Source organism: Muntiacus reevesi, chromosome 1 (assembly GCF_963930625.1).
Source record: "Muntiacus reevesi chromosome 1, mMunRee1.1, whole genome shotgun sequence".
NCBI classification, from domain to species: domain Eukaryota; kingdom Metazoa; phylum Chordata; class Mammalia; order Artiodactyla; family Cervidae; genus Muntiacus; species Muntiacus reevesi.
This window is the reverse complement of record NC_089249.1, coordinates 109,558,160-109,569,663: the sequence shown is the minus strand read 5'-3', so window position 1 is coordinate 109,569,663 and position 11,504 is coordinate 109,558,160.

Sequence of the window (11,504 nt, the reverse complement as noted above, 5' to 3'; positions counted from 1 at the left end):
TTTCAGGGATTGGCCGACTAGCCCGACCAATGGAGGGCCGCCGCCTCCCGCGTCTCCGGAGAGGGGGCGGTGCGGCCAATTGAAGGGCGGCGGGCGCCGCGCTCCCTCCCGGCGCGGGTCTCTGGCCTCGGTCCCCGCCCTCACGCCTTGCAGGAGCGAAGCGGCCCCTCCTCCAGGCCTGGCGGAGCCGGCAGCGCCGGCGGAGGCCTGCCCCGCAATGGGAGTCGCCCTGGCTCCCGGGGGCTTCGTAGCGGCCCGGAGTTCGCGTCAACTGCCAGGCATCCGCTTGCGGCCAGCAAAGGAGAGGGAAGCCCACCAGGGTTGACCCGTGGCTGATCCACCGCCTCCTTCTGCCTCCTCCCTGGCTAAAGACCCCGCGCGCACAGGTGGCGGGCAGGACCCCTTCATTCGATGCGGGGAGCAGTCTTGGAGCTACTGTTCCCAAGAAAGGGGGGCCCCCTCCTCCGACACCTGCTTCTTCCTCCCTTGCCCTGCAGCTTCCCACACCTGTTGGTCTGACCTCTCCACTGCTGCCGTCCTGGGAACAGTCAAGGCTTCGGGCCAAATTCAAGCTCACTCTGTGTGTGCTGTACGGAAAAAGTGGGGAATGTGTCATGGCAGAGCATGGGCATTTTAAGTCATTTTCTGGATTCGCACCAACTCCTTTTTACAAGCATCTTTTATCCAGGGTTCAACTAATCCAAAAACCCAGGTGACTGTTCTGTTTTTTTTTTTTTTTTTTTTTTTTCCTTTCTAATCCGTAGGCTTCCTTGAGCCAGATCCTTTTGTGTAGAGCTAAGTAAACTTGTATCCTTTAGGCCAGAAGGGCCTTCATCCTTTCAAGGTCCCGCTTCCAACGCATCACTTTCTTTCCCTCAGATCTCAAGTAACTTGATAGAGAGGAGGAAGGGAACAGAACTCTCCTCACTCATCAGAGTGCCTGGCACTGTTCTAGACACTTCCCAAACACGTTCTCATTTACTCCCTTCAAACAACCCGTAGGTAGACATCATATCCATTTTAGGGGTGAGAAAACCAAAACTCAGAGATGGAAGTAGACTGACCCAGGTCTGCCAGCCTCTGAAACTTTGCCTCTTGCCACAGCTTTCTCATGCACACTTAGGACATGTTTCTATCCCTGAGAGGCTAGTGTAAGAGTTCTGTTTACCAAACACCAGCTACTGTGCCAGAACAGATCATGGAACCAGGTGTGGCAAACTGCTTGAGAGGAGGAGTCAAACTTTCCCGCAGTTGAGCCTGCTTGGAACAGAAATGAACAGGGCAACTTTGAAAGAAAATGCACAAAAGTGCTATCAGCTTTACAAGCACTTGTGAGTGATTTGGTGGCGGGAGGGTAGAAGGTGGAGGCAACTAGTAGGGAGGAAAGTGTATGATTTACATGTGATTTGCTAATTTAGTCGGGAGGTAGGAATGATAATTAGGTCAGTCGTCCCACACAGAAATGACACGATTGACCCAGGATTAGTGAGGCCAGCAATTTAGGCTGCTTTTCCAGTAAGTGTGATAGTGGCTGAGTGTCATGGACAAGACTCCACCCACTTTTCTTCTTTGGGGTTAAAGAGTGAGAAATGGCGGCCAAATTTGAGGTACAAGTCACAGTTCTATCACATGATGTTCCTGCTGTGATGAAGGCTTGTCTCACTACAGTAAGGTGGAGAACACATGATGTAAGCTTGTCTGACTACAGTAAGATGGAGAACATAGAGTCAAAATCACTTTCATCTACTTCAAGGTCATTCCTTGTATCATAGAATATATAAGAATCATATTCAATTTCATCATGGAAACAAAGACAAAAATGTGACCTTTTTGTAATGGGGGTTATTGTTTAATGGGTACAAAGGCTAGCTTGGAATGATGAATTCTGGAAATGGATAGTGGCAATAGTCATAAAACAATGAAAATGTAATTAATGCCACTATATACTTTTAAATGGGTCTTTTTTAATCTCTCCCTTTCTCCTCCTTGCTACCCAACCTCATCAAACAACCACGGATACATTTTCTGTCTCTGCATGTCAGTTTGTGTTTCCTAGAATTTTATATAAATGAGACCATACAATGTTTCCATTTCAAATGGCTTCTTTCACTCAGCAAAATCATTTTGAGATTTGTTAACATTGTAGCATATATCAGTAGTTCATCCTAGTTTTATTACTGAGTAGCATTCCATTGTAAGGTTATACCACAGGTATGCTGTGCTATGCTAGGCCACTCAGTCATGTTGGGCTCCTGTGACCCCGTGGACTGCAGCCCACCAGGCTCCCCTGTCCATGGGGATTCTCCAGGCAAGAATACTGGAATGGGTTGCCATGCCTTCCTCCAGGGGATCTTCCCAACCCAGGGATCCAACCCAGGTCTCCCCCATTGTGTGTGTACACACACATATATATATATATATATGTCTCCATCCTCTTGTTGATGAACATTTATGTTGTTTCCAGTTTTTAGCTATTGCAAATAAAGCTAGATGAAAATTCATGTACAAGTCTTTTTATAGACATATGCTATCATCTTTTTTTTTTTTTTTTGATAAATACCTATGAATGGAATGACTGGATCATGAGAAAGGCATAGGTTTCACTTTTCAAGAAATTGCCAGTCTTTTCCAAAATAATTGTACCACTTTATATTCCCCCCAGCAGTGTGCAAGAATTCCAGCTTCTCTGCATCTTCACCAACACTTGTTATGGTCAATATTTTTAAGTTTAGCAGTTCTAATAGATGTAAGGTGATATCTCATTGTGGTTTAAATTTTAATTTCCCAAATAAGTAATGATACTAGGTGTCTTTTCTTGTGCTTATTTTTGTCATGAGTATATATTTTTCATGAAGAATTTTTTCAATCTTTCCCCCATTTTATGTGTTTTCCTATTATAGTAGACATCTTTAACTTATCATTGCCAGAATAGATTTAGAAAATCCTTGCCAAAGTCTAACAATAGAATGTGTCAGCAAATGCTAGAAAGTAAAATTTCACATTACAAAATAACTACCAGGTGTGGCCCAACAATCTCAATTATTTTAACTGGAGCTGCCTTAATATGCAGAATTGAAATAAATGCTCTTAAAGAGGTCAATACTCCTTTCTAAATTCCCATTAATTAAAAGAAGTTGGTGGGGAGCTGTAAGAAAGTGTTCTTTCACAGATACAAATCTATGGGTCACATTTGTCACATACCTTCCCACCTGGACAATAGCAAAAAATGTTTTGGAGAATACACCCTGTAAATACACAATGCAGGGGAATTACAAAGAAGCAAGAAGGCATCAGTTTATCCTAGACTCAGAGTAGACTAAGCAACTTTTAAGCATCTTCTACATGCTAAGCAATATTAGAGGTGCATCATGGGCAGCAAGATCATATAATTTATCACCCGAATAAGAATACTTCCGAGAGTGAAAAGGGGTATTGCTAATATTGTTTGTCTCAGGCAGTCCTGATAAGTCTCCTTGATAATGTTCTTTTCTACGATCCAAAATATCCCTGTTAGGCTTCCCTGGTGGCTCAGTGGTAAAGAATCTGCCAGTCACAGACAGGAGACACAGGTTTGATCCCTGTCCAGGAAGATCCCACATGCCTTGGAGCAATTAAGCCTATGCTGCACAACTACTGAGTCTGAGCTCTAGAGCCCAGGAGTGCAATTACTGAACCTTGTGCAGCCTTGAGCCCCTGCTCCACAACAGGAGAAGCCACCACGATGAGAAGCCCATGCATTGTGACTGGAGAGTGCCCCTGCTTGCCACAACTAGAGGAAAGCCCATGCAGCAACAAAGACCCAGCACAGTCAGTAATAACCACGTGTGTGTGAAAGTCGCTTAGTTGTGTCCAACTCTTTGTGACCCCAGGGATTATACAGTCCATGGAATTCTCCAGGCCAGAATACTGGAGTGGGAAACCTTTCCCTTCTCCAGGGGATCTTCCCAACCCAGGGGTCAAACCCAGGCCTCCCACATTGCAGGCAGATTCTTTTATCAGCTGAGCCAGAAGGGAAGCCCAATAACAATGATAAATAATAAGTATGCCTGTTTCAGTCAGTTCAGTTCAGTTCAGTTGCTCAGTCATGTCTGACTCTGTGACCCTATGGATGGCAGCACACCAGGCCTCCCTGTCCATCACCAACTCCCAGAGTTTACTCAAACTCACTTTCATTGAGTTGGTGATGCCATCCAACCATCTCATCCTCTGTCGTCCCCTTCTCTTCCCACCTTCAGTCTTTCCCAGAATCAGGGTCTTTTCAAATGAGTCAGCTCTTCATATCAGGTGGCCAAAGTGTTGGAGTTTCAGCTTCAGCACCAGTCCTTCCAATGAATATTCAGGACTGATTTCCTTCAGGATGGACTGGTTGGATCTCCTAGCTATCCAAGGGACTCTTGAGTCTTCTCCAACACCACAGTTCAAAAGCATCAATTCTTTGGTGCTCAGGTTTCTTTATAGTCCAACTCTCACATCCATACATGACTACTGGAAAAACCATAGCCTTAACTAGACAGACTTTTGTTGGCAAAGTAATGTCTCTGCTTTTTAATATGTTGTCTAGGTTGGTCATAACTTTTCTTCCAAGGAGTAAGCATCTTTTTATTTCATGGCTGCAGTCACCATCTACAGTGATTTTGGAGCCCCCCGCCAAAAATAAAGTCTGCCACTATTTCCACTGTTTCTCCATCTATTTGCCATTTAGTGATGGGGCCGGATGCCATGATCTTAGTTTTCTGAATGTTGAGCTTTAAGCCAACTTTTTCACTCTCCTCTTTCACTTTCATCAAGAGGCTCTTTAGTTCTTCACTTTCTGCCATAAGGGTACTGTCATCTGCATATCTGAGGTTATTGATATTTCTCCTGGCAATCCTGATTCCAGCTTGTGCTTCCTCCAGCCCAGGGTTTCTCATGATGTACTCTGTATATCAGTTAAATAAGCACGGTGACAATATACAGCCTTGATGTATTCCTTTTCCTATTTGGAACCAGTCCATTGTTTCATGTCCAGTTCTAACTGTTGCTTCCTGACCTGCTTACAGATTTCAATGATTAAAATGATCACTTCATTTAATGGCATCACTCACAACAACCCTGAGATGGTAAATATTATTTATTCCTATTTTGCAATCAGAAACTAAGATTCAGAAAGGATACACAACTTGGCCAAAGTCAGGTGGTTAATGGAGAGCAAAATAAGGATTTGAAACCAGGCTTGCTTTAGGATGATTTCTCAAAAACCAATTTCCCAGATCCCTCAAGAATCTAAAATTTCTTTGACAAGGCACACCTGCTCTTCTTTTTTTTTTTTTTTTTTTTAAATTTTGGCTTCATCTCATCCGTCTGTGGAGTACCCACCACTCACTTCATGTGATATGTTAGTCACTCCATCACAGACGCATTCACTTGACTGACATGTCAAAGGGTTTACCCTATGCCCTGAGGAAATTATTGGGTCCAAGGAGTCACACGTTTCAAGCAGGGCCCACCATTGTTCTTTTTGGTCAACAGACATAGAATCTGAATATTTTGGTTACAGCAGATAGAACACTAACTCAAAGTGATACAGACAAAAAAAACGGATTCACGTGACAGAGATGGTTGAAATAGGTCGAGCTTGATGCATGACTGACTCAGAGACTCAATCAAAGGGTATCATAAGCCAGTGTATCTCCATATACCTCTTCTCTTCCATTGTCCCTTCCCTTTTGGTGCCAGGCTTACCACCAGAAGGTCCAGGCTTACATCCTAACCTCTCAGCAGGCACACACACACACAAGAGGTAATAGAAAAATGAACCATTTCTCAACAGTCCCAACAAAAGTCCCAGAACTCAGTTCTGCTTTGGGTCACCTACTCCTCTGTACAGCAATCTCTTTAGCCACAGGGAGAAAAGCTCTGATTGGCAGGTCTGGGCCTGATATGGAATGGGAGGTAAGTAGGCAGCTCCCCAATCACTACAGGATTCTTCTTCTCAAAGAGGGTCCCTAAACTTTATTTGCCTCAGGCAAAAAGTCTGGAGATAACCTATAAGGAAGTCATCCAGAATACCCACCTCCTCCTTTCTCTTATCATCAGTGAGGCACCAAGATCTTGTCAATGGCTTACCTGCATTCCCTTCTCTTCATTTCCAATAGCCTGGAGTTAAGGTTCTTATCAAGTCTTGTCTGGGAATGACATCCTGCCCCCAGGCTTCGTCTCTAAAACTGATGCCTTTCAGCATGGATTGCCTAAAAAAAAAAAAAAAAAAAAAAAGTATTACTTTTTAAAAAGAGTATTTTACTTTTTAAAAAGAGTATTACTGGGAATTCCCTGGTGGTCCAGTGGTTAGGACTCCTTCCTCTCACTGCAAACGGCCCTGGTTCAGTCCTGGTTGGGGAACTAGGCAATGCGTCATGGTGGGAAAGAATAATAATGGACTGTTACTATATGATCCTGGAGAAGGGAATGGCAACAACCCACTCCAGTTTTCTTGCCTGGAAAATTCTAAGGAGAGAGAAACCTGGCAGGCTACAGTTCACAATGCTGCAAAGAGTCGGACACAACTGAGTGACTAACACACACACACACAAACACACACTCACTATATGATCCAAATTTCACTTCCATGTGTATACACAAAAGGCATGAAAGCAGGATCTTGAAAAGATTTGTACACCCATGTCCACAGTAGCATTATTTGCAATAGTCAAAGGTGAAAACAACCCAAGGGGCTACCAATGGATGAATGGAAAAGCCAAATATGGTATATACATACAATAGAATATCACTCAGCTTTAAGGGAAAAAAAAAGGAAATTCTGACACATGCTACAAAATGGACAACCCCTGAGAACACTATGCTAAACGAAATAAGCCATTCCCAAAGGAAAAATACTGTAGGATTTCACTTATATCACATACCTAGAGTAGTCAAAATCACAGAGATAGAAAGCAGGCTGGTGGTTGCCAGGGGCTGGGGAGGGAGAAATGAGTTCTTATATAAGGGGTACAGAGTTTCAGGTTTACAAGTTGAAAATTCTGTGGACGAATGGTGTGGTGATTGTGGCACAACAATGTGAATATACTTCAGGCTACTGAATGGTACACTTAAAAATGGATAAAATGTATGTTGTAGTTCACCACAATTAAAAAAACATGATGCCTCAATCACTTTTCTAAATATACTATGATCATGACATCCACCCTACTTAAAAGTCTCGTGGCTTTTCATTTGGCCACAGGGCCAAGCCCAAGCTCTCCCACTCACAAGGTTTTTTCATAATGAGGATATCAAGAAATCACGCATGCCAAGTGCTTAGTGATGCAGCAATGCCTGGCACAGAGCATTCACTCAATAATTGGGTGTTATTACCATTATCATCACCACCACACTATTATCTGGCTTCTCCATACTTTTCTGGCCTGAGTAGTCCATGCTGTTTCACAATTAGGTGCCTCTACATAACCTGTTTTTTTCTGCTTCTGTTCTTTCACATTTAGCCTTCAAAATCCAATTCAAATGTTGCCTTTCCCCCAGAAGCCTTCCTTGTATCACACACCTCCAGTAGATTTATTTATTCCCTTCCCTGTGTGTCCTTTCTAAATATTTTGTAAATACTCCTATTATTGCTCCTGACACAGTGTATTTAATTTACATGTTTTCATGCCAATCATCTCCCTAGATTCTGAGTAGATTTAGGACAGAAAACTATATTGTTGATTGCCTCATTCCTCAGCATCTTATATATAGTTGACGGTCAAGATGCTTACTCAATGGGAAACTATGACAAGCACTTTCTTACAAATCTTATCCCATTTAACCCTTACACCAAGAATTTTAGGAGTATACTACCATCCTCAGTTTTTTTTTTCTGATGGAAGAAGCAGAGACTCAGAGAGGTTAATAACTTGTTCAAGGTGGCACAACAGTGATATTATCAGAATTTAGGTTTTTCTCTGCCTCTGAACCACATGATTTTCTTACTGCACTATACTGCATCATTATAATTCATAGTCTCCTCAGGGAGGAAATGTGATGAAAGCAGGAAAGTGAAAGCTAAACTCTGAGATTGCTCAGATTTGGTGAGAGGAGGGGGAAAAAAAGGAGAGAGAGAGAGAGATGGAACAGTGTAACAACAAAGAAGTGCAAAAAAAAAAAAAAAAAAAAAAAAATCACTAAAAGGAACCCAGAAAAAAGGTAGAAGAGTGTTTTAAGAGCAAAGGTGAGTAACTATAAGACCAAAAAAAACCTTTTATTTTTCACTATGGTCCTTCTTGATGGAAGGCCCCAAGAGCACAGTAGAAATCAAATTACTGGGCCTTCCCTGGTGGCCCAGTGGTTAAGAATCTGCCTTGCAATGCAGAAGACACCAGTTCGATCCCTGGTCTGGTAAGATCCCACGTGCCGTGAGACAACTCAGTCCGTGCTCCACAACTACTGAGCCCGAGCTATGGAGCCCACAGATGGCAACTACTTAGCCCATGTGCCACAACTCCTGGAGCCTGCATGCCCTAGAGCCTGTGTCCACAACAAGAGAAGCAACTGCAACCAGAAGCATGCATATTGCAGCTAGAGAGGGGCCACCCACTCACCACAGCTAGAGAAAGCCCTCACACTGCAGCGAAGCATAGCCAAAATACAATAAAACAACAAAAACTATTAAAAAAAAAAGAAAGAAATCAAATTACTGGTAAGAAAAGGAAGGTCAGTGAAGAAATGGAGGCAGCGAATGGGAAAACCCATCTCTGGTGGGAAGAAGCAGAGAAGTGCAGTGGTTCTTAATAAGAAGGCAGGTGGGCTGAGAGAGGCAGGTGTACAAGGGAAGGTGCTGGGAGAGCTGGACAGATGGCTGGCTGTTCATGGAGCCAGAAGACCCAGCAGGAGCTGAGAGAATAAAGGGCTTCTTCTGGACTTCTAGGAGGGAGGGCTTCCCTCTCCTCCCCACACCCCACCTGCTGCCTCAGTTTCCCTTTCTCTTTATCTTTCCTTCCTCCCTTCATTCCCATATTGATTCATTCCTCATTCATTCTCTTCCTGTGTCTTCTCTGCTCTTCTCCCTCCTTTTACTTTTATTCTTGCCTTATTCCTACCTGAAGCCACGGGTGATATCTAGTCATTTTATACACTGTCATTCAAGATGAGAGAAATTGCTGACCGTTGAAACTTGGTGTTCAAAATCAAACCAGTCCTTCACCAGCTGCCAGAACTTGGCAGTCTGGGGAAGAGTTTAGGAAGAGGGGTGAGATCCCAATCAGGGATTTATAATCTTCAAAAAACTGTTATGCAAGGGTGAGTGTGTGTGTGTGTGTGTGTGTGACATTTTTCTTGAAGAGGATCCTGCGGCTTCCCTTGATTGTCAAAGGGAAAGAGGATCATAAAGGTTCTCATTGCATCATACAGTTGCCTCATTTTAACTTCTTTATAGTAGTTGTGTTCTTGATTTTGAAGAGGATATGTTTAAAAACTTCTGTTGTAAGAAGTAGTGTTAGCATCAAGAAATCAAGAATCTCAGTTAAGCAACCATTTTGAAATGCAAAATGACTCACATTCCAATCTTTGTTGCTTGTCAGAAAGTTTAGATAGTTTAAGATGGTATCAAAATACTAATACTGTTTAATTCCTTTGTAAACTTGTTTACTCAGGAATGCAAAGGCCAGAGTTCCTTATTGAAATGCAATTCCTTTCCCCTCTTTGAGCCAGAAGGGATCACTTTCTCAATGGTCTAAATTTCAGCACATAGCACTATTCTAATAAAGGAGAATATTTTCACGGAAAGTTGCCTAGCACCTGTTTCTTAAAATAAATATGTTTACTGTTGAAAAATAGGCGTTTTGTTCAACAATATTAAAAAGATTAATATAGTCAGATAAACTAACTGGGTTTTTCTTTATTAATTTCTATTGGAATATAGTTGCTTTACAATGTTGAGTTTCTGCTGTACACCAAAGTAAATCAGCTATGTATATAAATAAATCCCCTCTTTTTTGGATTTCCTTCCCATTTAGGTCACTGCAGAGCACTGAAGATAGTTCCCTCTGCTATACCCTAGGTTTTCATTACTTATCTACTTTATATGTAGTATGTGGGGTCACAAAGTGTTGGACATGATGGTTCAACTGAGCACACGCACACACACACCCCCACACAGTGTATATACATCAATCCCAGTCTCCCAGTTCATCCTGCCCTCTCATCCTCTTTGATATCCATACATTTCTCTAGGTCTGTGCTCTATTTCCGCTTTGCAAATAAGTTCATCTGTATTATTTTTCTAGATTAACTGGATTTCTCTTTTACTTCTCAGTAGATTATAAACTCCAGGAGGGCAGGAACCAATCTGTTTAACGTTGTTATCGCCCACACTTTATACACAGTAGCCATTCAATAAATATCTAATGAAAAAATGAAAAACAGCAAGCTGATAACAGAATGTATTTTATAGAAATAATTTTAAAATTTAAATGTATTTATTTTTAAATTTAGAAATCATTTTTGAAGGCATGTCATTTGATCAGCCTTTCCCTCATTCCATTTATTATTTGTTGAGGGCTCTTCTAGCCTTGGGAAACAAAATGGTAAATGACATAGTTAAGATTCTTCTTTTTATTTCTTTATTTGGCCATGCCATGCACATGTGGGATCTTAGTTCTTCAATCAGGGGTGGAACTCATGCCCCCTACACTGGAAGCACAAGTCTTAACCACTGGACCACCAGGGAAGTTGCAATGGGAAAAGAATTTGGAAAAGAATAGAATAAAAATAAAATTTTTAAAAATTTATAAAGTAAAAACCACCCTGAAACCTGCTTTAAAAAAAAAAATCCTTCTTAGGGACTTCCCTGCCAGTCTAATGGTTTAGACTCTGTGATTCCACTGCACAGGGCATGACTTTGATTCCTAGTCAGGGAACTAAGATTCCACATGCCTTGCAGAAAGGGGGGAAAAAATTCTTTTTAGTAGCTTACTTAAGCAAATACAACAGGGGAGATAATTTCCTGTAGTCATGAAGACAGTGTATCAGTATTCTGCTGGAGAGTCTGTGTGCAGCTTCAGAGAGGGTAGCCAGGGAGGAATGATGTTTAAGTGGAGATAAAGGCCAGAAGATTCAAGATACAGAGAGAACTGGCTGGAGGTCTTGAGTAAGATGGAGAAGAATGACGTGGGAGAGGTAGGCAGAGGCCAGATCAGGAAGGTATTGAAGGCTGCGAGGAGTTTGGCCTCAAAAAAGTAACAATGGTGATCTGTGGTCCTGAAAAATTCTTTTGTACTTATTTTCCGAAAAATAAGTGAAGTGTTGAGATGACTTAAAAATAGAAATTCTTGAGTGAGTTATCTGATATGTTATTAAGTAGGTGGACCCATTTTCTAGTCATTCTGGATAAATGAGTCCCTATTATATTATAATGCTTGTTCAAGTAAAATTCTTATTATTTAGGGGAGGAATGTGGTCACCATAACAGGAAAACATTTTTCCACTCTTTTTTGTATGTTTAGAATTGGCCCCTCTATTAGTTTCCATTTCTTTCT